Source organism: Triticum dicoccoides, chromosome 3A, assembly GCF_002162155.2.
Source record: "Triticum dicoccoides isolate Atlit2015 ecotype Zavitan chromosome 3A, WEW_v2.0, whole genome shotgun sequence".
Classification (NCBI taxonomy): domain Eukaryota; kingdom Viridiplantae; phylum Streptophyta; class Magnoliopsida; order Poales; family Poaceae; genus Triticum; species Triticum dicoccoides.
The window spans coordinates 403540896-403567434 of record NC_041384.1 but is presented as its reverse complement, the minus strand read 5'-3'; the positions used below and the strand labels follow the sequence as shown (position 1 = coordinate 403567434).

General features: G+C 41.9%; 1 long non-coding RNA gene across 1 annotated transcript; it reads right to left on the bottom strand.

Moving 5' to 3' along the window:
• Positions 1 to 20459: 20459 nt before the first annotated feature.
• Positions 20460 to 23144, bottom strand: LOC119268326. The gene is made up of 2 exons (XR_005133090.1): positions 21717 to 23144; positions 20460 to 20990 (listed from the first exon to the last, which is right to left on the bottom strand). It is a non-coding gene; the product is annotated as an uncharacterized LOC119268326 (long non-coding RNA).
• Between the last annotated feature and the right edge of the window lie 3395 nt (positions 23145 to 26539).

The following is a 26539-nucleotide window of genomic DNA, read 5'->3' as shown; positions in this document are numbered from 1 at the left end:
CGAGGGAGTCGGCCACGACCTGACTAACCAACAAGTCTCTAGTCCAGGTTTATCGCCTATTCGGGTTCCATCCGCAAGGAGATCCGGTCGGGGTGTCGCTCACGGCCCCAAACGATGTGAGCAGGGTTCCCACGCCCACCATCCGGGTGCCACTTGGTACACCGTGCCACGGTGCCTAGTCTGTCCCAAGCCCACCTGTACCGGGTGCCACTTGGTAGACTACTAACACTACCTACAAACACTAGAAACTTGTTGCAACTCCTGGACAAAGATCGAGTTGATTAATAAGCCGAGAGGGGCCGAGTTACCTGAACCCAATGTGTGGTAGTAACTGTTCATGGATCACAAACACAGGACTTAGTTCCTGAGGACGGATGCAATGAGACAACCCACCATGTACTCCTACATGGCCTCTCACCGCTACCTTTACCAAATTGTGTTCACACACTTAGCTCTCAACGGTAGGACATGTTCACCACGTTCCAATTTATTCTCGATGAATCAGACCAGACTCAACTCTAAGCAGTAGCTGGCATGACAAACAAGCATGAGTGAGTAGGCACATCAGGGCTCAAACAACTCCTACTCATGCTAGTGGGTTTCAACTATTTACTGTGGCAATGACAGGTCATGCAGAGGAAAGGGTTCAACTACCGCAGCATGTAACAGTTGAATCGGTGTTGCCCTAATGCAGTAAAAGAGAGCAGGAGCGAGAGAGGAGGATTGTATCAGAATGAACAAGGGGGTTTTCCTTGCCTGGCACTTCTGAAGATAACATTGAGTCTTCATCAATGTCAACGATCACAGCGTCAGAGCAGTGTCTACCGAAAGGGGACAATTACCGACAAACAAGGAAGAGCACAATCAATGCAATGCACAATATGATGCATGATCATGACATGACAATATGTTGTGATTTGAGCTAATGCAACTAGTAACAGAAAGGTTTGGGTTGATTTGAACTCAAGGTTCAAATTCAAATTCAAACTATGAATTCAAATAGTGCATTATCATGTTTTGGACTAAACAGTGAGGTTAAGTTGCTCAAACATGCATGAAAATGGTATAGATGGATAGATTGGATTTTTCTGATCATTTTTCATATATAATTTATCTTATTTGGAGTTACGGTTGAATTTCTATGAATTTTAGAAGTTTTAGACATTTTCTGGAATTTCCTGGTTATTTAGAAATAAATCAAATCCAGAAAAGGACTTATTGCATCAGCATGATGTTACCGTGACGTCAGCAAGTCAACAGGGCTGACCATGGTCAAACCTGTTGACCCGGTCCCACATGTCATATGCTTATAGTTAATTAGAGGTTAATCCCGTGTTGACTGGGATTTGACCCAACGCGGGGCCCGCTCGTCAGTGTCTGTTAGGAGGGTTAGTGGTGATTAACGCCTAATGATGGCTCCATGTCAGCATCGCCGGATCAAGCGCCGGCGACCTCGCAGTGCGGCGGCGGCTCGCCGGGGTGGCGCTAGGGTCGACGGCTGGGCGCGCTGAGGGAACCAGGAGGGAGCCCGTGCTCCCGCGCATCCAGCGGTGGCAGCAACATGGCGCGGGGCTCTCGGTAGCGGCGGCGCAGGCGAGTTGGGCGGCGACCAGAGCTACGGCTTCAAGCGGGATGGCGCAGTGGTGCACGACGAAGCAAACTAGGCACACCGTTGGGTCTAGAGGGGCTGCAGGACCTCAACGACGTGCTAGGGCGCGAGTTCGGTGACCTGCAACGACGGCAGCGACAAGGACACCGGCGGTGAGCTCACGGATGCGACGGCTAGCACAGTTTGAGCAGGCGCATGAGCAAGAGGACGGGGAGGAAACGAAGAGGAGCTCACAAGGGGCCGGCGGTGGTTTCAGCGGGCTCGGGGACGACCGGCAAGCGGCGAATCGTGCGACGGCGGCCGCCAAGGTAGGGGACGGAGATGGTGGTGGTGGCGACGCTGCGGGGCTCCCGGGGTCTTCATCTTCGTCGTAGAGGGGCTTTGGGGCATGGCAGACCTCGGCGACAAGCTGGATAGGCAAGGGGGGGCTCGGTGGCCGCGGTGGTGACGAGTAGCGACGGCGAGCTCCGCTAGGGGAAGAAAACAGAGGATCAAGGGGAAGAGAGGTCCAGAGAGCGAGGGAGAAGCAAAGGGGGTCCCAGGGTGTCGTGGGCGGCACCGCGCTGGCTAGGGGAGGCCAGGCAAGCAGCTGCGTGCCGGCACGCGCGGGTGCCGTGCTCGGCTTGCCTCTGCCATTAGGCAGAGGTTGAAGACAGGTATGCCCCTGATGGGCTGGGCCGCACAGTAGTGGGCCTCTGGTCTGTAGGTAAGCACCAGGTAATCCTTCTCTCTCTCTCAATCTGTTTCAGTTTTCTATTTATTTTGTTTTGTTTTGATTTGATTCACAGCCCAAATCATTTAGTAGCTTCTGAAAATATTTATGTGGCTTGATGCAATATATTCAAAGCCACTCATAGGGTTTTTCAGAATTGTTGGACTTGCAATTCTTTTATAGAAGAATTAAATCCAACTCAAATATTTATTGATTTAAATCCAAATGGCCAAAATAATTCCTCAAAAATGTTCCATATTTTTGGTTTGGACCAAAACCCTTGCCAAAAATATTAAACACCATTGAAGAGCATTTTGGAAACATTGGATGCATTTTCCAGGGTTATTTGCCCTTCTTTTAATTAAAATTTTTGAGGCTTTCAAATTTCCTCAATTCAAGTTTTCTTGAATTTAAACATGATGCATGGATGCAAAGCCACTTTCTGCAACCAAATTCTAGGGCTGTGACACTAGGGTTGTACAGAGTTGGCTTACAGAGAAAGGAAACCATACATTCGGACGCCAAACTTGCCATCCATGGAAAGGAGAGTCCCATCCGGACACGGGGGAAGACTTTCTACTTTTTATCTTCACGGCCCATCAGCCCGGCCCACAACACACGGGCCGGACACCCGAGGACCCCTTAATCCAGGACTCCCTCAATGCTGCCATTTCATGTAATCATGTTTTTCCTTTTTGCAAGGAAAAAGATAATTCATTCATCAAGCGGTGGCCAACTCTGCATTACATAGGTTAGGTATCTCGTCTGGTCCTGACAGAAGCTACACTGCAGTGCGCTTCTTTATTCTACCATAGTTTGCTAAAAAGTGGCTAACTATGTTTTGCTCCCACCTAACATGCTTGAATATGAACTCCCTATTATCCTGATGAACTAACCATTTAATCCCCTGGACCATCATCATATATGCTGATTTGTTGTCTCCCTGATCAGCGGTCATCTTAACAAGCTATGAGCAATGTGACTTGATAATGGTTAGCAAAGCTGACCACTGGATGGCTAAGGAGACGCCTTCTACAGAAGGTGCTATTTCATATTGCAACGGCGTTGCACAGTTTTGTAACTCACAGCAGGAGGAGAATTGCACCACGTTCATCTCTAAGAACCATGCCAGCACCCGTTGTGTTGTCCACTTTCGAAAAAGAACCATCATGCTCAACACCACCCAACCCACCGGAGACGAAGCTCCCAGGCAAGCTTCTTCTAGTCCTAACACACATGTGAGAACGGGTTGTTTTTGCTTAGTTGCTCGGCTCCCATTTTTCCATTGACGTGATCAGCATGAGGGTTGGCATGTAAGGGTAGCAGGGAGCTAAAATAACTGGAGAGAAACTGGGTCGACGCCTCGATGGGAGGCGGGCATTTGTTGTGGACGATCTTGTTGCACACATGCCAACATCTCCATAGCGCCATCAGCGTACACAAGTGTCGTTCCTCTGACAGCTCCACCAACACATGGAGGAGCCAATCCATCCCTGTGTTCACTAGCCTCCGGACGTCTGGAATATCCCATCATTTTGCCATTAATCGTGTTGACTCATGTATACCACACAAATTAGGTGTAGAACTGGGTGCCCTCAAAGCAGCTCTAGTAGTCTATCCTAAATTTGGGAGTGAAATATGCTACTAGTCCATTAACTTAAACAGATTGCACGCTTTAGTCCAACAACTCAGGAATTGATCAATTTAGAACATAAACTCGTCAATTTAATCAAACAAATGTGCAATGCATGTTAATATTAGTCAAGATACTAATTGTATTGCATATTAATATTAGGCAAGATATAAATTAAAAATTAATATTAGGTAGGATATAATTACTTGGTTAATTAGCGGACAATGCTTAAATATGTTTGTTGGGAATATGCCCTAGAGGCAATAATATTTGTATTATTATATTTCCATATTCATAGTTAAAGAGTTTGTCAGAGTCTAGGATCTGCGTCCAAGAAACTTCTCCAAGAACTAGGGATCAAACTCTAGGGTGATTTGCTTGGCGACCTACAACACGACGACAACTACGGCGGAATCATGACGAACACGCTGGCTCTCAACAGACACGAAGGGGATTCGCGAGCTACCCAAGTTCATGCCACCGTGCTGATGTAATACCCTACTACAGCTTGTGTTGGATTACTCTGAAATGGAGAGCTTGTGGCTCGAGGTACACGAGAGGTGGGGGAGAATGGCTCGATCCCCTTACATGGAAGCGACTCTGCCCCTTTTGTAGTGCCTTGGTCCTCTTCCCTGAAAATATGAGTAGGAAAGGGTGGCCACAGGGAAAGGGGGACATGCGCCCAGACTTATCTTGACTAAAGGCTGTCTTCGCCTGGTAAAGTAGTCATCCTGACGCGTTGGTGGGCTCGGCGATGACCTCCGCCCTGGCGCCAATCCATCCTAATCTTCTTTCACCAAAGAGGAAATGCTTTGGGACTTGCTTTGGGGAGACAAACATTGGTGCTCCCTTATCACCAGAATAGAAACTAGGCTTGGTCACGCTTCGTCGTCCTTATCCTGATAGTGGGACATCATCCACATGATGGGCGTGGAGCCCCGCGACTGGCAGCGTACAACCTGCCTTGTGAGGTGGCCTAGCGAGCGGAGCCTCGTGAGGCAGCCTGGTGCTTGCTGGCCTCGGTAGGGCTCTGCCTGGCGGCAAGGGGGCCTCGTGAGGCCAACCCCTCGTGTGGCGTCTCCCTGCGGAGCGGCTGAAGCAGGGCCACCGGTCATGGGCCGACCCAAGTGTCGTCCTTTGGGCCGGAGGCAGATGGGCCATGGTACCCTGGTTCCCACTGGGCCAATGGTAGCCCCCGGGCCTGTGGCATGCATGCTCTACCTGTTAGGGGCAAAACGGCGCAGGCCCATCGAGCTGTTGGGCCCAGAGACGATCTGTGGCGGCTTTTATAGGGCGGGACGCCCCCACTCCTCACGAAGCCTCAGTAACCGCTATGTTGGGGATAAAGCCTGCCCGCGCAGGGCACATGCACATCATTGCCCCTGCCTCCATCTTGCCTTCGTCTTGCGCGTGAGCAGCCCCCTTGTTCCTCTTCCTCCAAGTTCCAATCTTCCGCCACCGCCATGGCCCCCGGCAAGAAGCCTGCGACTGCAGAGGCCTCCTCTAGCAAGAGTGCCCTGGCGGTGGAGCTCGGTCCGGCCTTGCTATCGTCCACCATCACCAACGAGAATGGGCTAGCCAGGGTTCGCCCCCCTGTTGGACTCCGCACCCTGATGACCCACAAGTGTAGGGGATCAATCTAGTCCTTTTGATAAGTAAGAGCGTCGAACCCAACGAGGAGCAGAAGCAAATGACAAGTGGTTTTCATCAAGGTAATTTCTGCAATTATTGAAATTGTTGATAACAAGTAGTTTGATAGTAAGATAATTTTTAATGAGCTAGTAACGGTAACGGTAAATAAAGTGCAGAAAGGTAGCCCAATCATTTTTGTAACAAAGGACATGCTGGAACGTTCTCTTATAATAAGCAAAGTGTTCTTGAGGGCACACATGAATTTCATCTAGTCACTTTCATCATGTCGGTTTGATTCGCCCTCGCTACTTTCATAATTTGATATGTGGGTTGACAGGTGCTTGGGTGTTGTTCTTACTTGAACAAGCCCCCACTTATGATTAACCCCCTCGCAAGCATCCGCAACTACAAAAGAAGAATTAAGATAACAATCTAACCATAGCATTAAACATATGGATCCAAATCAGCCCCTTACGAAATAGCGCATAAACTAGGGTTTAAGCTTCTGTCACTCTAGCAACCCATCATCTAATAACTACTCCACAATGCATCCCCTTAGGCCCAAAGACGGTGAAGTGGCATGTAGTCGATGTTCACATAACACCACTATGGGAATCACAACATACATATCATCAAAATATTGAATGAATATCAAATTCACATGATTACTTGCAACATGACTTCTCCCTTGGTCTCAAGAACAAGGACAACTACTCAAAAATAATATTCATGCTCAAGATCAGAGGGTTATTAAATATCATAATGGATATGAACATATAGTCTTCCACCAAATAAACCATATAGCATCAACTACAAGATGTAATCAACACTACTAGTCACCCACAACTACCAATCTGAGGTTTTGGTACAAAGATTGAACACAAGAGATGAACTAGGGTTGAGATGAGATGGTGCTGATGTTGATGAAGACTGGCCTCCCAAAGATGAAAGGGTTGTTGGTGATGACGATGGCTTTGATTTCCCCCTCTGGGAGGAAAGTTCCCCCGGCGGAATCGCTTCGCCGGAGGGCAAAAGCTCTCCTTCCCAAGTTCCGCCTCAAGACGGCGGCGCTCCCTCCTGAAAGTCCTCTCCTTAATTTTTTTTCCTAGGTCAAAAGGCCTCATACACCAGAATATGGGCACCGGAGGTGTGCCAGGGTGCCCACCACCCACCAGGGCACGCTTGGAGGGGGTGGCGCGCCCTAGTGTCTTATGGACACCTGCCAGCCCCCCTCTGGTAGTTCATTTTTCCAATATTTTTTGATTTATTCCAAAATAATTCTCCATAAAATATTAGCTCATTTAGAGATGTGCAGAATAGGTATCTCTGCCATAACTTTTTCAGGTCCAGAATTCCAGCTGTCGGCATTCTCCCTCTTTGTGTAAACCTTGCATATTATGAGAGAAAAGGCATTAGAATTACTCCATAAAGTGTTATAAGGCATAAAAACACTATAAATAAGAGTACGAAAACATGATGCAAAATGGATGATGACCCACAAGTATAGGGGATCAATCGTAGTCCTTTTGATAAGTAAGAGTGTCGAACCCAACGAGGAGCAGAAGGAAATGACAAGTGGTTTTCAGCAAGGTAGTCTCTGCAAGCACTGAAATTATAAGTAACGAGTAGTTTCATAGCAAGATAATTTGTAACGAGCAAGTAACAGTACCAACAAATAATATGCAGCAAGGTAGCACAATCCTTTTGTGGCAAAGGATAGGCCAAAACGGTTTCTTATGATAAGAAAAACGTTCTTGAGGGTACACGGGAATTTCATCTAGTCACTTTCATCATGTTGGTTTGATTTATGTTCGCTACTTTGATAATTTGATATGTGGGTGGACCGATGCTTAGGTGTTGTTCTTACTTGAACAAACCTCCTACTTATGATTAACCCCCTCACAAGCATCCACAACTAAGAGAAAAGTATTAAGATAAAATCTAACCATAGCGTTAAACTTTTGGATCCAAATCAGTCCCTTACAAAGTAGCCCATAAAGTAGGGTTTAAGCTTCTGTCACTCTCGCAACCCATCATCTAATAACTACTCCACAATGCATTCCCTTAGTCCCTAATAAGGTGAAGTGCCATGTAGTCGACGTTCATATGACACCACAATGGGAATCACAACATACATGCCATCAAATTCACATGATTACTTGCAACAAGATTTCTCCCGTGACCTCGAGAACAAATGTAACTACTCACAAATGATAATCATGCTCAAGATCAGAGGGGTATTAAATAGCATAATGGATCTGAACATATAATCTTCCACCAAATAAAGCATATAGTAATCAACTACAAGATGTAATCAACACTACTAGTCAACCAACAGCACCAATCTAAGGTTCCAATACAAAGATTGAACACAAGAGATGAAATCTATTGAAAACCAAAAAACTATGTTCTTAGTCAACTTCGCAACTACAATTCATCATCTTTTTCAGGAAGGTGATACGTCTCCAACGTATCTATAATTTTTGATTGTTCCATGCTATTATATTATCTGCTTTGGATGTTAATGGGCTTATTTATACACTTTTATATTATTTTTGGGACTAACCTACTAACCCAAGGCCCAGTGCAAATTGCTGTTTTTTTTGCCTATTTCAGTGTTTCACAGAAAAGGAATATCAAACGGAATAAAACATTCAGGAGAGTTATTTTTGGAACAAACGTGATCCAGGGGACTTGGAGTGGACGTCAAGAAACCAACGAGGAGGCCACGAGGTAGGGGGCCCCTCCACCCTCGTGGGCCCCTCGTGGCTCCACCGACCTACTTCTTCCTCCTCCTATATATATATCCATATACCCCGAAAACATCCAGGAGCACCATGAAACCCTATTTCCACTGCTGCAACCTTCTGTACCCAAGAGATCCCATCTTCGGGCCTTTTTCGGAGCTCCACCGGAGGGGGAATCAATCACGGAGGGCTTCTACATCAACACCACAGCCTCTTCGGTGATGTGTGAGTAGTTTACTTCAGACGTTCGGGTCCATAGTTATTAGCTAGATGGCTTATTCTCTCTCTTTGGATCTCAATACAATGTTCTCCTCGATCTTCTTGGAGATCTATTTGATGTAACTCTTTTCGCGGTGTGTTTGTCGAGATCTGATGAATTGTGGGTTTATGATCAAGTTTATCTATGAACAATATTTGATTCTACTATGAAATCTTTTATGTATGATTGGTTATCTTTGCAAGTCTCTTCTAATTATCAGTTTGGTTTGGCCTACTAGATTGATCTTTCTTGCAATGGGAGAAGTGCTCAGCTTTGGGTTCAATCTTGCGGTGTCCTTTCCCAGTGATAGTAGGGGCAGCAAGGCACGTATTGTATTGTTGCCATCGAGGATAAAAATATGGGGTTTATATCATATTTCTTGAGTTTATCCCTCTACATCATGTCATCTTGCCTAATGCATTACTCTGTTCTTATGAACTTAATACTCTAGATGCATGATGGATAGCGGTCAATGTGTGGAGTAATAGTAGTAGATGCAAAATCGTTTCGGTCTACTTGTCTCGGACGTGATGCCTATATACATGATCATGCCTAGATATTCTCATAATTATGCACTTTTCTATCAATTGCTCGACAGTAATTTCTTAACCCACCGTAAAACTTATACTATCTTAAGAGAAGCCACTAGTGAAACCTATGGCCCCCGGGTCTATTTTCCATCATATAAGTTTCCAATTTATTTTACTTTGCAATCTTTACTTTCAATCTATATCCTAAAAATACCAAAAATATTTATCAAATTATTATTATCACTATCAGATCTCACTCTCGTAAGTGACCCTGAAGGGACTGACAACCCCTTTATCGCGTTGGTTGCGAGGTTCTTATTTGTTTGTGTAGGTACGAGGGACTTGAAGGAAATATGCCCTAGAGGCAATAATAAAGTTATTATTTATTTCCTTATATCATGATAAATGTTTATTATTCATGCTAGAATTGTATTAACCAGAAACATAATACATGTGTGAATACATAGACAAACAGAGTGTCACTAGTATGCCTCTACTTGACTAGCTCGTTGATCAAAGATGGTTATGTTTCCTAACCATAGACATGTGCGGTGCCCTCCTCCACCATAATCCTCAATAATATTGTAGCGGTGCTTAGGTGAAGCCCTGCGACGGTAGAACATCAAGATCGTCACCACGCCGTCGTGCTGACGGAACTCTTCCCCGACATTCTGCTGGATCGGAATCCGGGGATCGTCATCGAGCTGAACGTGTGCTAGAACTCAGAGGTGCCGTAGTTTCGGTGCTTGATCGGTCGGGCCGTGAAGACGTACGACTACATCAACCGTGTTGTGCTAACGCTTCCGCTTCCGGTCTACGAGGGTACGTAGACAACACTCTCCCCTCTCGTTGCTATTCATCACCATGATCTTGCGTGTGCGTAGGAAATTTTTGAAATTACTACGTTCCCCAACAGTGGCATCCGAGCCTAGGTTTTATGCGTTGATGTAATATGCACGAGTAGAACACAAGTAAGTTGTGGGCGATATAAGTCATACTGCTTACCAGCATGTCATACTTTGGTTTGGCGGTATTGTTGGATGAAGCGGCCCGGACCGACATTACGCGTACGCTTACGCGAGACTGGTTTTACCGCCGTGCTATGCACACAGGTGACTAGTGGGTGTCAGTTTCTCCAACTTTAGTTGAACCGAGTGTCGCTATGCCCGGTCCTTGCGAAGGTTAAAACGGCACCAACTTGACAAACTATCGTTGTGGTTTTGATGCGTAGGTAAGAACGGTTCTTGCTCAGCCCGTAGCAGCCACATAAAACTTGCAACAACAAAGTAGAGGACGTCTAACTTGTTTTTGCAGGGCATGTTGTGATGTGATATGGTCAAGACGTGATGAGAAATAAGTTGTTGTATGAGATGATCATGTTTTGTTGAAGTTATCGGCAACAGGCAAAAACCTTATGGTTATCTCTCTATTGCATAAGATGCAAGCGCCAAATAATTGGTTTACTTTATCGCTATGCGATAGCAATAGTTGCAAGAGCAATTGTTGGCAAGAGAACCATGTGACGACACATTGATATAGATCAATATGATCGAGATCATGGTGTCATGCCGGTGATGATGGAGATCATGACGATGCTTTGGAGATGGAGATCAAAGGCACAAGATGATGATGGCCATATCATGTCACATATTATGATTACATGTGATGTTTATCTTTTATACATCTTATTTTGCTTAGTTCGGCGGTAGCTTTATAAGATAATCTCTCACTAAATTATCAAGGTATAAGTGTTCTCCCTGAGTATGCACCGGTGCGAAAGTTCTTCGTGCTGAGACACCACGTGATGATCGGGTGTGATAGGCTCTATGTTCAAATACAACGGGTGCAAAACAATTGCACACGCGGAATACTCAGGTTAAACTTGACGAGCCTAGCATATAACAGATATGGCCTTGGAACACGGAGACCGAAAGGTCGAGCGTGAATCATATAGTAGATATGATCAACATAGTGATGTTCACCATTGAAACTACTCCATCTCACGTGATGATCGGACATGGTTTAGTTGATTTGGATCACGTGATCATTTAGAGGATTAGAGGGATGTCTATCTAAGTGGGAGTTCTTAAGTAATATGATTAATTGAACTTTAATTTATCATGAACTTAGTCCTGGTAGTATTAGCATATCTATGTTGTAGATCAATAGCTCGTGTTTAGCTCCCCTGTTTTATTTTTGATATGTTCCTAGAGAAAACTAAGTTGAAACATGTTAGTAGCAATGATGCGGATTGGATCCGTGATCTAAGGTTTATCCTCATTGCTGCACAGAAGAATTATGTCTTTGATGCACTGCTAGGTGACAGACCTATTGCAGGAGCAGATGCAGATGTTATGAACGTTTGGCTAGCTCAATATGATGACTACTTGATAGTTCAGTGCACCATGCTTAACGTCTTAGAATCGGGACTTCAAAGACGTTTTGAACGTCATGGACCATATGAGATGTTCTAGGAGTTGAAGTTAAATATTTCAAGCAAATACCCGAGTTGAGAGATATGAAGTCTCCAACAAGTTCTATAGCTAAAAGATGGAGGAGAATAGCTCAAGCAGTGAGCATGTGCTCAGATTGTCTGGGTACTGCAATCACTTGAATCAAGTGGGAGTTAATCTTCTAGATAAAATAGTGATTGACAGAATTATCTAGTCACCATCACCAAGTTAGTAGAGCTTCGTGATGAACTATGATATGCAAGGGATAACGGAAATGATTCCCAAGCTCTTCGTAATGCTGAAATCGACGAAGGTAGAAATCAAGAAAAATACCAAGTGTTGATGGTAGACAAGACCACTAGTTTCAAGAAAAGGGCAAAGGGAAGAAAGGGGAACTTCAAGTAGAACGACAAGCAAGTTGCTGCTCAAGTGAAGAAGCCGAAGTCTGGTCCTAAGCCTGAGACTAAGTGCTTCTACTGCAAAGGGTCTGGTCACTGGAAGCGGAACTGCCCCAAGTATTTGGTGGATAAGAAGGATGGCAAAGTGAACAAAGGTATATTTGATATACAGATTATTGATGTGTATTTTACTAGTGTTCGTAGCAACCCCTCGGTATTTGATACTGGTTCAGTTGCTAAGTATAGTAACTCGAAACGGGAGTTGCAGAATGAACATAGACTAGTTAAGGGTGAAGTGACGATGTGTGTTGGAAGTGGTTCCAAGATTGATATGATCATCATCGCACACTCCCTATACTTTTGGGATTAGTGTTGAACCTAAATAAGTGTTATTTGGTGTTTGCGTTGAGCATGAATATGATTTGATCATGTTTATTGCAATACGGTTATTCATTTAAGTAAGAGAATAAATTGTTGTTCTGTTTACATGAATAAAACCTAATATGGTTACACACCCAATGAAAATGGTTCGTTGGATCTTGATCGTAGTGATACACATATTCATAATATTGAAACCAAAAGATGCAAAGTTAATAATGATGGTGCAACTTATTTGTGGCACTGCCGTTTAGGTCATATTGGTGTAAAGCGCATGAAGAAAATCCATGTTGACGGGCTTTTGGAATCACTTGATTATGAATCAATTGATGCTTGCGAACCATGCCTCATGGGCAACATGACTAAGACTCCGTTCTCCGGAACAATGGAGCGAGCAACAGATTTGTTGGAAATCATACATACTAATGTATGTGGTCCGATGAATATTGAGGCTTGTCGCAGGTATCATTATTTTCTGATATTCAGAGATGATTTGAGCAGATATGAGTATATCTACTTGATAAAACACAAGTCTGAAACATTTGAAAAGTTTAAAGAATTTCAGAGTGAAGTGGAGAATCATCGTAACAAAAATAAAAGTTTCTATGATATGATCGCAGAAGTAAAATATTTGAGTTACGAATTTGGCATTCAGTTAAAAACAATGTGAAATAGTTCCACTACTCACGCCACCTGGAACACCACAGTGTAATGGTGTGTCCGAACGTCGTAACCATACTTTATTAGATATGGTGCGATCTATGATGTCTCTTACCAATTTACCACTATCGTTTTGGGGTTATGCATTAGACACAACTACATTCACATTAAATAGGGCACCATCTAAATCCGTTGAGACGACACCATATGAACTATGGTTTGGCAAGAAACCTAAGTTGTCGTTTCTTAAAGTTTGAGGTTGCAATGCTTATGTGAAAAAGTTCAACCTGATAAGCTCAAACCCAAATCGGAGAAGTGCATCTTCATAGGATACCCAAAAGAAAATGTTCGGTACACCTTCTATCACAGATCCGAAGGCAAGATATTCATTGCTGAGAATGGATCCTTTCTAGAGAAGGAGTTTCTCTCAAAAGAAGTGAGTGGGAGGAAAGTAGAACTTGATGAGGTAACTGTACCTGCTCCCTTATTGGAAAGTAGTTCATCACACAAATCTGTTCCTGTGACTACTACACCGATTAGTGAGGAAGCTAATGATAATCATCATGTAACTTCAGATCAAGTTACTACCAAACCTCGTAGGTAAACCAGAGTGAGATCCGCACCAGAGTGGTACGGTAATCTTGTTCTGGAGGTCATGTTACTTGACCATGACGAGCCTACGAACTATGAGGAAGCGATGATGAGCCCAGATTCCGCAAAATGGCTTGAGGCCATGAAATCTGAGATGAGATCCATGTATGAGAACAAAGTATGGACTTTGATTGACTTGCCCAATGATCGGCGAGCCATTGAGATTAAATGGATTTTCAAGAGGAAGATGGATGCTGATAGTAGTGTTACTATCTACAAAGCTAGAACTGTCGCAAAAATGTTTTCGACAAGTTTAAGGTGTTGACTACGATGAGAGTTTCTCACTCGTATCTATGCTTAAGTCTATCCGAATCATGTTAGAAATTGCCGCATTTTATGAAATCTGGCAAATGGATAAACAAAACTGCATTTTAGTGGATTTATTAAAGAAGAGTTGTATATGACGCAACCAGAAGGTTTTGTCAATCCTAAAGGTACTAACAAAATATGCAAGCTCCAGCGATCCATCTATGTACTGGTGCAAGCATCTCAGAGTTGGAATATACACTTTGATAAGTTGATCAAAGCATATAGTTTTATACAGACTTGCGGTGAAGCCTGTATTTACAAGAAAGTGAGTGGGAGCACTACAACATTTCTGATAAGTATATGTGAAAGACATATTGTTGATCGGAGATAATGTCGAATTATTCTGCAAAGCATAAAGGAATGTTTGAAAGGAGTTTTTCAAAGAAAGACCTCGGTGAAGCTGCTTACATATTGAGCATCAAGATCTATAGAGATAGACCAATACGCTTGATAATTGTTTTTTTCAATGAGTACATACCTTGACAAGATTTTGAAGTAGTTCAAAATGGAACAATCAAAGAAGGAGTTATTGCCTGTGTTACAAGGTGTGAAGTTGAGTAAGACTCAAAACCCGACCACGGCAGAAGATAGAGAGAGAATGAAAGTCATTCCCTATGCCTCAGCCATAGGTTCTATAAAGTATGCCATGCTGTGTACCAGACCTATTGTATACCCTGCCCTGAGTTTGGCAAAGGAGTACAATAGTGATCTAGGAGTAGATCACTGGACATTGGTCAAAATTATCCTTAGTGGAATAAGGATATGCTTCTCGATTATGGAGGTGACAAAAGGTTCGTCGTAAAGGGTTACATCGATGCAAGTTTTGACACTGATCCAGATGACTCTAAGTCTCAATCTGGATACATATTGAAAGTGGGAGCAATTAGCTAGAGTAGCTCCACGCAGAGCATTGTTGACATAGAAATTTGCAAAATACTTACGGATCTGAATGTGGCAGACCCGTTGACTAAACTTCTCTCACAAGCAAAACATGATCACACCTCAATACTCTTTGGGTGTTAATCACATAGCGATGTGAACAGATTATTGACTCTAGTAAACCCTTTGGGTGTTGGTCACATGTCGATGTGAACTATGGGTGTTAATCACATGGTGATGTGAACTATTGATGTTAAATCACATGGCGATGTGAACTAGATTATTGACTCTAGTGCAAGTGGGAGACTGAAGGAAATATGCCCTAGAGTTAATAATAAAGTCATTATTTATTTCCTTATATCATGGTAAATGTTTATTATTCATGCTAGAATTGTATTAACCGGAAACATAATACATGTGTGAATACATAGACAAACAGAGTGTCACTAGTATGCCTCTACTTGACTAGCTCGTTGATCAAAGATGGTTATGTTTCCTAACCATAGACATGAGTTGTCATGTGATTAACGGGATCACATCATTAGGAGAATGATGTGATTGACTTGACCCATTCCGTTAGCATAGCACTTGATCGTTTAGTTTCTTGCTATTGCTTTCTTCATAACTTATACATGTTCCTATGACTATGAGATTATGCAACTCCCGTTTACCGGAGGAACACTTTGTGTGCCACCAAACGTCACAACGTAACTGGGTGATTATAAAGGTGCTCTACAGATGTCTTCGAAGGTACTTGTTCGGTTGGCGTATTTCGAGATTAGGATTTGTCACTCCGATTGTCGGAGAGGTATCTCTGGGCCCTCTCGGTAATGCACATCACTTAAGCCTTGCAAGCATTGCAACTAATGAGTTAGTTGCAGGATGATGTATTATGGAACGAGTAAAGAGACTTGCCGGTAACGAGATTGAACTAGGTATTGAGATACCGACGATCAAATCTCGGGCAAGTAACATACCGATGACAAAGGGAACAACTTATGTTGTTATGCGGTCTAACCGATAAAGATCTTTGTAGAATATGTGGGAGCCAATATGAGCATCCATGTTCTGCTATTGGTTATTGACCGGAGACGTGTCTCGGTCATGTCTACATTGTTCTCGAACCCGTAGGGTCCACATGCTTAAGGTTTCGATGACAGTTATATTATGAGTTTATGAATTTTGATGTACCGAAGGAGTTCGGAGTACCGGATGAGATCGGGGACATGACGAGGAGTCTCGAAATGGTCGAGACATAAAGATCGATATATTGGACGACTATATTCGGACATTGGAAAGGTTCCGAGTGATTCGGGTATTTTTCGGAGTACCGGAGAGTTACGGGAATACGTATTGGGCCTTATTGGGCCATACGGAAAAGAAGGAAAAGGGCCTCAAGGGTGGCCGCACCCCTCCCCTTGGTCTGGTCCGAATTGGACTAGGGTATGGGGGCGCCCCCTTCCTTCCTTCTCCTTTTTCCTTCCTCTTTTCCAATTCCATATGGGAGGTGGAATCCTACTAGGACTAGGGAGTCCTAGTAGGACTCCACACTTGGCGCGCCCCCTCCTAGGGCCGGTCTCCTCCTCCCTTGCTCCTTTATATACGGGTGCAGGGGGGCACCCCAAAGACACAACAATTGATCCTTGAGATCTATTAGCCGTGTGCGGTGCCCTCCTCCATCATAATCCTCGATAATATTGTAGCGGTGCTTTGGCAAAGCCCTGCGACAGTAGAACATCAAGATCGTCACCACACCGTCGTGCTGACGGAACTCTTCCCCGACATTCTGCTGGATCAGAATCCGAGGATCATCATCAAGCTGAACGTGTGCTAGAACTCGGAGGTGCCGTAGTTTGGGTGCTTGATCGGTCGGGCCGTGAAGACGTACGACCACATCAACCGCGTTGTGCTAACGCTTCCGCTTCCGGTCTACGAGGGTACGTAGACAACACTCTCCCCTCTCGTTGCTATGCATCACCATGATCTTGCGTGTGTGTAGGAAATTTTTGAAATTACTACGTTCCCCAACAGGACTTGCGTGTAGTCTCCTACTGGATTGATACATTGGTTCTCAAAAACTGAGGGAAATACTTATGCTACTTTGCTGCATCACCCTTTCCTCTTCAAGGGAAAACAAATGCAGTGCTCAAGAGGTAGCAAGAAGGATTTCTGGCGCCGTTGCCGGGAAGATCCACGCACAAGTCAAGACATACCAAGTACCCATCACAAACTCTTATCCCTCGCATTACATGATTTTCCATTTATCTCTCGTTTTCCTCTCCCCCACTTCACCCTTGCTGTTTTATTCGCCCTCTTTCTCCATTCCCCTTCTCTCTTTCCATCTGTTTCTTTTTCGCTTGCCTCTTGTGTGCTTGTTTGTTGGATTGTTTGTCACGATGGCTCAAGATAATACTAAATTGTGTGATTTTTTCAATACCAACAATAATGTTCTTATTAGCACTCCGATTGCTCCACTTACCGATGCTGAATCTTGTGAAATTAATGCCGCTTTACTGAATCTTGTCATGAAAGATCCGTTTTCCAGCCTTCCTAGTGAAGATGCCGCTACCCATCTGAATAGCTTTGTTGATTTGTGTGATATGAAAAAGAAGAAAGATGTGGATAATGATATCGTTAAATTGAAGCTATTTCCGTTTTCACTTAGAGATCATGCTAAAACTTGATTTTCTTCTTTGCCTCGAAATAGTATTGATTCATGGAATAAGTGCAAAGATGCTTTTGTCTCTAAGTATTTTCCTCCCGCTAAGACCATCTCTCTTAGAAACGATATTATGAATTTTAAGCAACTTGATCATGAACATGTTGCACAAGCTTGGGAAAGGATGAAATTAATGATACGTAATTGCCCTACACATGGTTTGAATCTTTGGATGATCATACAATTTTTTTATGCCGGATTGAATTTTTCTTCTAGAAATCTTTTAGATTCGGCCGCGGGAGGCACTTTTATGGAAATCACTTTAGGAGAAGCTACCAAACTCCTATATAATATTATGGTTAATTATTCTCAATGTCACACTGAAAGATCTACTAGTAAAAAGGTGCATGCAATAGAAGAAATTAATGTTTTGAGTGGAAAGATGGATGAACTTATGAAATTGTTTGCTAATAAGAGTGTTTCTTCTGATCCTAATGATATGACTTTGTCCACTTTGATTGAGAATAATAATGAATCTATGGATGTGAATTTTGTTGGTAGGAACAATTTTGGTAACAACGCGTATAGAGGTAATTTTAATCCTAGGCCGTTTCCTAGTAATTCATCTAATAATTATGGTAATTCTTACAACAATTATAATGGAAATTATAATAAGATGCCCTCTGATTTTGAATCTAATATTAAAGAATTTATTAGTTCGCAGAAGAGTTTCAATGCATTGATTGCAGAAAAATTGTCTAAGATCGATGAGTTGGTTAGGAACATGGAGAGAATTTCTCTTGATGTTGATTCTTTGAAACTTAGATCTATTCCACCTAAGCATGATATCAATGAGTCTCCCAAAGCTCTGAGAATTTCCATTGATGAGTGCAAAGAAAGAACCGCTAGGATGCATGCAAAAAAAGATTGCTTTGTGAAAGCGTGTTCTTCTAGTTTTGATGATAATAAGGATGAATATCTAAAAGTGATTTATGTGTCTCCTATTAAATCTTTGTTTTGCAATATGAATCTTGATAATGATGGGACTGGAGATGAGTCAACTTTAGTTAAAAGGCGTCCCAATGATTCGGAGTTTTTAGATTTTGATGCAAAAATTGGTAAAAGTGGGATTGATGAGGTTAAAACTTTACATAGCAATGAACCCACTATTTTGGATTTCAAGGAATTTAATTATGATAATTGTTATTTAATAGATTGTATTTCCTTGTTGCAATCCGTGTTAAATTCTCCGCATGCTTATAATCAAAATAAAGCTTTTACTAAACATATCGTTGATGCTTTATTGCAATCTTATGAAGAAAAAATTGAATTGGAAGTTTCTATCCCTAGAAAACTTTATGATGAGTGGGAACCTACTATTAAAATTAAAATTAAAGATCATGAATGCTATGCTTTATGTGATTTGGGTGCTAGTGTTTCCACGATTCCAAAACCTTTGTGTGATGTGTTAGGTTTCCGTGAATTTGATGATTGTTCTTTAAATTTGCACCTCGCAGATTCCACTATTAATAAACCTATGGGAAGAATTAATAATGTTCTTATTGTTGCAAATAGAAATTATGTGCCCATAGATTTCATTGTTCTTGATATATATTGCAATCCTACATGTCCCATTATTCTTGGTAGACCTTTCCTTAAAACGATTGGTGCAATTATTGATATGAAAGAAGGAAATATTAGATTCCAATCTCCATTAAGGAAAGGCATGGAACACTTTACTAGAAATAAAATTAAATTACCTTATGAATCTATTATGAGAGCCACTTATGGATTGCATACCAAAGATTATAATACCTAGATCTATTCTTGCTTTTATGCCTAGCCAGGGGCGTTTAACGATAGCGCTTGTTGGGAGGCAACCCAATTTTATTTTTGTTTCTTGCTTTTGATTCTGTTTAGTAATAAATAATTCATCTAGCCTCTATCTAGATGTGGTTTTATGCTTTTATTTAGTGTTTGTGCCAAGTAGAACCTTTGGGAAGACTTGGGGAACGTCTTTGCGATCTTGCTGTAAAAACAGAAAACTTTAGCGCTCATGAGATTTGCTGCCATTTTTTACTGGAGAGTGCGATTAGGTTGATTATTTTTGCAGATGATTAATAGATAAATTAATCACGTCCAGAATTTTATTTTAGATTTTTTGGGGTTGCAGAAGTATTAGAAACCTACACATTACTACAGACTGTTCTGTTTTTGACAGATTCTGCTTTTCGCGTGTTGTTTGCTTATTTTGATGAATCTATGGCTAGTATCGGCGGTTATGAACCATAGAGAAGTTGGAATACAGTAGGTTTAACACCAAAATAAATAAAGAATGAGCTCATTACAGTACCTTAAGTGGTGGTTTGTTTTCTTATACTAACGGAGCTCATGAGATTTTCTGTTTAAGTTTTGTGTTGTGAAGTTTTCAAGTTTTGGGTAAAGATTTGATGGATTGTGGAACAAGGAGTGGCAAGAGCCTAAGCTTGGGGATACCCAAGGAACCCCAAGGTAAAATTCAAGGACAAACAAAAGACTAATCTTGGGGATGCCCCGGAAGGCATCCCCTCTTTCGTCTTCTTCTATCGATAACTTTACTTGAGGCTATATTTTTATTCACCACATGATATGTGTTTTGCTTGGAGCGTCTTGTATGATTTGAGTCTCTCTTCTTAGTTTACCACAATCATCCTTTCTGTACACACCTTTTGGGAGATACACGCATGAATTGAAATTTATTAGAATACTCTATGTGCTTCACTTATATCTTTTGAGCTAGATAATTTTGCTCTAGTGCTTCACTTATATCTTTTAGAGCACAGTGGTGGTTTTATTTTATAGAAATTATTGATCTCTCATGCTTCACTTATATCATTTTAAGAGCCCCTTAGAACAGCATGGTAATTTGCTTTGGTTATGAAACTAGTCCTAATATGATAGGCATCCAATCTACACTACTATTAAACAAAAGAACTTGGCGGACGAAAACTCTGCAGGACCCACCGACCCACGCTCGCGCAAGATCGGAACGGTTCCACAAATTCTGTTCGTGTCCTAACAACAAATGCTAAACTACAGAAAATTAGCCACAATTAATGGTAATTAAACACGTCTGCCTAACAACAAGTGGCTAAACTTACGGGAATCAGATGGATCTTCCTACCCTTGCCCACCCGGACGTATGTCGCAGCCGCAGAGCCTGTCCTGCGCCATCGCAGCCGTGCGGCGCGGACGACGACCGCGCCGAAGAGCTTCTCGCGAAAGCAGGTGCAGACTATCCTCTTGTGCACAATATGTGGCCGGTTCCATCCCAGTTAATCTCAGTGTCTTTCTTTGATGTCGCTGTTCAGACAGACACTGCAGTGAGACGTCGGCGCCGCAAGCCATTGTTGCGCCTTCGCCGCCCAGCTAGTTTTGGCCATCGCCCCCTTCCGCGGCCGCTGACGTAGGCACCGACAAACTCATCAGGCAACACACCTGCCTGCACCAAGGGAACATGGTATGATTTTACAGGATATTCAATTGGGTTAACTTATGGGGCCGACCAGTTCCTGATTTTACAAAAAAATCTATTTAACATATATGTGCGTTCTTCATTTGCTTCCCTAATCCCTATCAAATTTGCATCCTTATAACAATGTTCTTCACTCTCAAATTTGCATATTTACAACAATGTGCTGATCAATGCATCATTTTTGTGCAAACCATAATAGATCTACCTCCTGTAACTTCAACATGAATTTTAATAGTGCATCAAACTAGAGCCCTCCATCATATTGGTTTAACAGTATAGTATTCGAATCTATATAACTGAATGAATAAAACCCAGTCAGTATGATGTATTTGTAACCCGATCCAAGAGAGTGCGGAAGAAAACCCAGTCCAAGAATATGCATTTTTCTGTACATAAATGAGGTCATCTTCTATTATCAAATTTGCATATTAGATGGCTGCGGGATAAGTATTGCATGATAAACAAAAATATTAAACCAAACATATAGGCTCGGAAACAGTTTGGATTTTACAAGAGAAGATCTACTAAAGTAAATTCAGGTAGAATCAATGGCGGAGCTAGGATTTGGAAACAGGATAGTCCTCCTCCAAAATTATGTCGTTTCAGTTACAGAGAAGCTTTGATGTATCACAGTAGTCTAACTGATGCATTCAACAAATAACTGGAATATTCAGAAATTATGTGAGTAAGTACCTGATCATTTTGGCCAAAACAAAAGCCAAGAATATCATGAAGTAAACCTGTCAATCACTTCTTCTGTACAACGCTGACAAGCTTCGGGATGAGTATTGAAAACCTCTCAATGTGTATGGCAGGCAGGTATGCATCCCCATTCCCATCTTTGTGTTTATTCCAGAGTCCCAAAAATGTAGGATGGAACGAATTCCATGACTCTTAGATAGTTAGATGGTCTTCAAAATCCATTTCTTGTAAGCCTGCAAAAGCACTTCTGTTTTAACAGGGGGTCCGGGACAACAAGAAATATATCTAAAAGGTTGTGCTATATCATGAATAACACTTGTGCAGCTGCCGTAAGTATTACTGAAGATGCCAGAGATGTTTATGGACTTCTCATAAGGCAAGTTATTCCGAGAAAGGAAATTTTTGAGGTGATAAACTCTTTGAGCCAACCACCGTCCTCTATATATGAGAACCATACCATCATCATTCTTTAAACTGTATTATCCTACAGTCATACATGCTTATCCTACTGTACTATCGTACTATGCTTCTCTTGATCCTCTTTGATTTGCTATAAACCTCGCATTTGGAAACTTAACCCTGCACATCTAAGAACATGTGTTCATTTTTTAAAATAGAAGTAAATTTCTTTGTCAGGATTCAAGCCAAATCAACCTCATCTGTCTTGGTCCCTATCGCCCCTAGCCACCTAGAATTCTAATCCACCAATCAATTAGCTTTATCGCAGCATGGTTGCCTGAAGAATAGTAACTAACTGGAATCCCCACTCATAACAGTTGCCGCAACCAAGTTAAGAACGTCTAATCGAACAACTTACTCCAAGATTAGGCATACCAAAATAGGATCACCCCAACTTCTATTTTTCTCCCCAATTCTAAAATGACTCTCATGCTTAAACCTAGACTACTGAGCTACATATGTACTATACAAGAATGGATAGCAATTAGGGATTAGAAGAAGTGGGTAATGGGGATTAGAAGAAGTGGGTAATGGGCAGATATGAAAGTTGAAGTGGGGAATAGATCGTCTAATGGCGCCGGCTTGCACTTGCAGGGACCAGCCACCAACGAGCGAGATGGAGATGGAGGCACCGGGCGCGGAGGTTGCGACGCACGATTGCCACTGCCCCCAATCTGATGGAGATGAGTCCCGCGCCCAGCGACCATGCCGAGCTCGAGCGGATCCTTGGGCACTTCGGCGACAGACTCGATGAGGAGGGGCCGAGAAGATTGGGGAGAGTGCGAGCCTATGATACCTTGCTCCAGTGATGGGGACGAAGAGGATGGGCGGCCTGAGGAGGTAGAGAGAGAGAGAGTGTGTGTGTGTGTGTTGTGGGCTTGTAGCCACCATGGAATAGGGAGCAGTGGGGAGATAGTGAAGGGATAAGGTTAGGGGCAGGTTGGTGAGTGAGGTGAGGAGAACCGAGAGGGAGAGACAAGTGTGCTCTTTTTTAGCTCTTTTTTCTTTTTTGAGGGGTCATTCCTTTTCTTTTCTAAGTTGGTATTTTAGCCCTTTTGGTCTAAGTCAGATCAGATATAGCGTCCGATGTTGTCCAATTCATTTTTTATCCCTAGCGCTTTTGGTTATTTGGTTTGTATTCAGCATTGGACTTTGTCCAATTCTTTTTTATCAGGTGTGTCTAGTTTGACTATGTGGATGTGCGATCGTTTTATACAGTCACAAGGGGTACAAAAAGTATTCATTCACAATCATTTTGAAAGTTTTATAAAACTATTAAGATTTTTACTGGTATTTGTTATTTAACCTATCAAAATTTCATAATCATGCAAGTTGTGGTCTCTGAATGTTAAATTTCATGGAGTACCTACTGGGCGGTATTTTGTTCGACACTCATATTTTGCTGTATAGGATGATTCATGTTGAAGCCATATAAAGGTTTTGATTTTGAAATATGTCAAGTTCAGTTCAAATTTATTTATACTTACATTTTCTTCAGTGTTATTTTTATATTAATTTTTAAATTTACGCCATGAATTTGTTTTTTCAGTTTTACAAGTATTTGTTAAGACAATTGGACACTTTTATGTTTCGCAGTGAGTGTTTTTGAAAGTGTTAAAGGTCATCAAGAATATTTTATTATGTTAACACTTGAATAGAATTATATGACACTAAGATGTATGTAACATTTTCACTCTTTATGATAGCCAGGTGGCAATAAAAATAAGCAGAGAAACAATGAAATCCTTGACGAGGACCTCTAATTCCTAAAAGGATGACCTTTGTATTTTCTTGATTTTACCATCTGCTTGCAAGTTGGAAACTGTGTTCAAATATATTTGTTGTAGGTTGTAACCTAGATGTGTAGAGAATGTTGCCTTGTGCAAGAAAACATGCATGTAAAAGAGTAAAATTTATGCGTTAATGAAGACGTGCGTTGCACGTGCACGCTTACTAGTATGGGTATAATAAAAACTATCATAGAAAGTGCACTGAATACTATGAGAAGTTTGATACTTGATAATTTATTTGAGATATAAAGGTGGCGATATTAGAGTGTGCTATTTGAGTAATTGTGAATTTGAGAAATACTTGTGTTGAAGATTGCAGGTCCCGTAGCATGCACGTATGGTAACCGTTGTGTAACAAATTTGAGGTGTTCTTTGATTGTCTTCCTTATGAGCGGCGGTCGGGGACAAGCGATGGTCTTTTCCTACCAATATACCCCCCTAGGAGCATGCGCGTAGTGCTTGGTTTTGATAACTTGTAGATTTTTGCAATAAGTATGTGAGTTCTTTATGACTAATGTTGAGTCCATGGATTATACGCGCTATCACCCTTCCATCATTGCTAGCCTCTTAGGTACCATGCATTGCCCTTTCCCACCTTGAGAGTTGGTGCAAACTTCGCCGATGCATCCAAATCCTGTGATATGATACGCTCTATCACACATAAACCTCCTTATATCTTCCTCAAAACAGCCACCATACCTACCTATTATGGCATTTCCATAGCCATTCCGAGATATATTGCCATGCAATTTTCCACCATTTCATTTATGACACGCTTCATCATTGCCATATTGCCTTGCATGATCATGTAGTCGACATCGTATTTGTGGCAAAGCCACCATGCATAATTTATCATACATGTCACTCTTGATTCATTGCCCTTTCCGGTACACTGCCAGAGGCATTCATATAGAGTCATACTTTGTTCTAGTATCGAGATGTAATCATTGAGTTGTAAATAAATAGAAGTGTGATGATTATCATTAATAGAGCATTGTCCCAAATAAAAAAGAAAGGCCAAAAAATAAAAGAAATAAAAAGGGACAATGCTACTATCCTTTTTTTTCCACACTTGTGCTTCAAAGTAGCACCATGATCTTTACGATAATGAGTCGCTTGTTTTGTCACTTTCATATACTAGTGGGAATTTTTCATTATAGAACTTGGCTTGTATATTCCAACAATGGGCTCCCTCAAATTCTCTAGGTCCTCGTGAGCAAGCAAGCTGGATGCACACCCACTTAGTTTCTTTTGTTGAGCTTTCATACATTTATAGCTCTAGTGCATCCGTTGCATGGCAATCCCTACTCCTTGCATTGACATCAATTGATGAGAATCTCCCTAGCCCGTTGATTAGCCTCATCGATGTGATACTTTCTCCTTTTTTGTCTTCTCCACATAACCCCCTATCATTATTCTATTCCACCCATAGTGTTACATCCATGGCTCACGCTCATGTATTGCATGAAACTTGAGAAAGGTTTGAGATTACTAAAGTATGAAACAATTGCTTGGCTTGTCATCGGGGTTGTGCAAGATGATAGCATTCTTGTGTGAAGAAAATGGAGCATGACCAAACTATATGATTTTGTAGGGTTGAAATTTCTTTTGCCATGTTATTTTGAGAAGACATAATTTCTTAGTTAGTATAGTTGAAGTATTATTATTTTTATGTCAATATTAAACTTTTGTCTTGAATCTTTGGGATCTGAACATTCATGCCACAATAAAGAAAATTACATTGAGAATTATGCTAGGTAGCATTCCACATCAAAAATTCTGTTTTTATCATTTACCTACTCGAGGACGAGCAGGAGTTAAGCTTGGGGATGCTTGATACATCTCCAATGTATCTATAATTTTTTATTGTTCCATGCTATTATATTATCTGTTTTGGATGTTAATGGGCTTATTTACACACCTTTATGTTATTTTTGGGACTAACCTACTAACCCAAGGCCCAGTGCAAATTGCTGTTTTTTGCCTATTTCAGTGTTTCACAGAAAAGGAATATCAAACGGTATCCAAACGGAATAAAACCTTCGGGAGAGTTATTTTTGGAACAAACGTGATCCAGGGGACTTGGAGTGGACGTCAAGAAACCAGTGAGGAGGCCACGAGGCAGGGGGGCGCGCCTACCCCCTGGGCGCGCCCTCCACTCTCTTGGGCCCCTCGTGGCTCCACCGACCTACTTCTTCCTCCTATATATATATATATATATATATATATATATATATATATATATATATATATATATATATATATATATATATATATATACCCTGAAAACATCCAAGAGCACCACGAAACCCTATTTCCACCGCCACAACCATCTGTACCCAAGAGATCCCATCTTGGGGCCTTTTCCGGAGCTCCGCCGGAGGGGGAATCAATCACGGAGGGCTTCTACATCAACACCATAGCCTCCCGATAATGTGTGGGTAGTTTACTTCAGACCTTCGGGTCCATAGTTATTAGCTAGATGGCTTCTTCTCTCTCTTTGGATCTCAATACATTGTTCTCCTTGATCTTCTTGGAGATCTATTTGATGTAACTCTTTTTGCG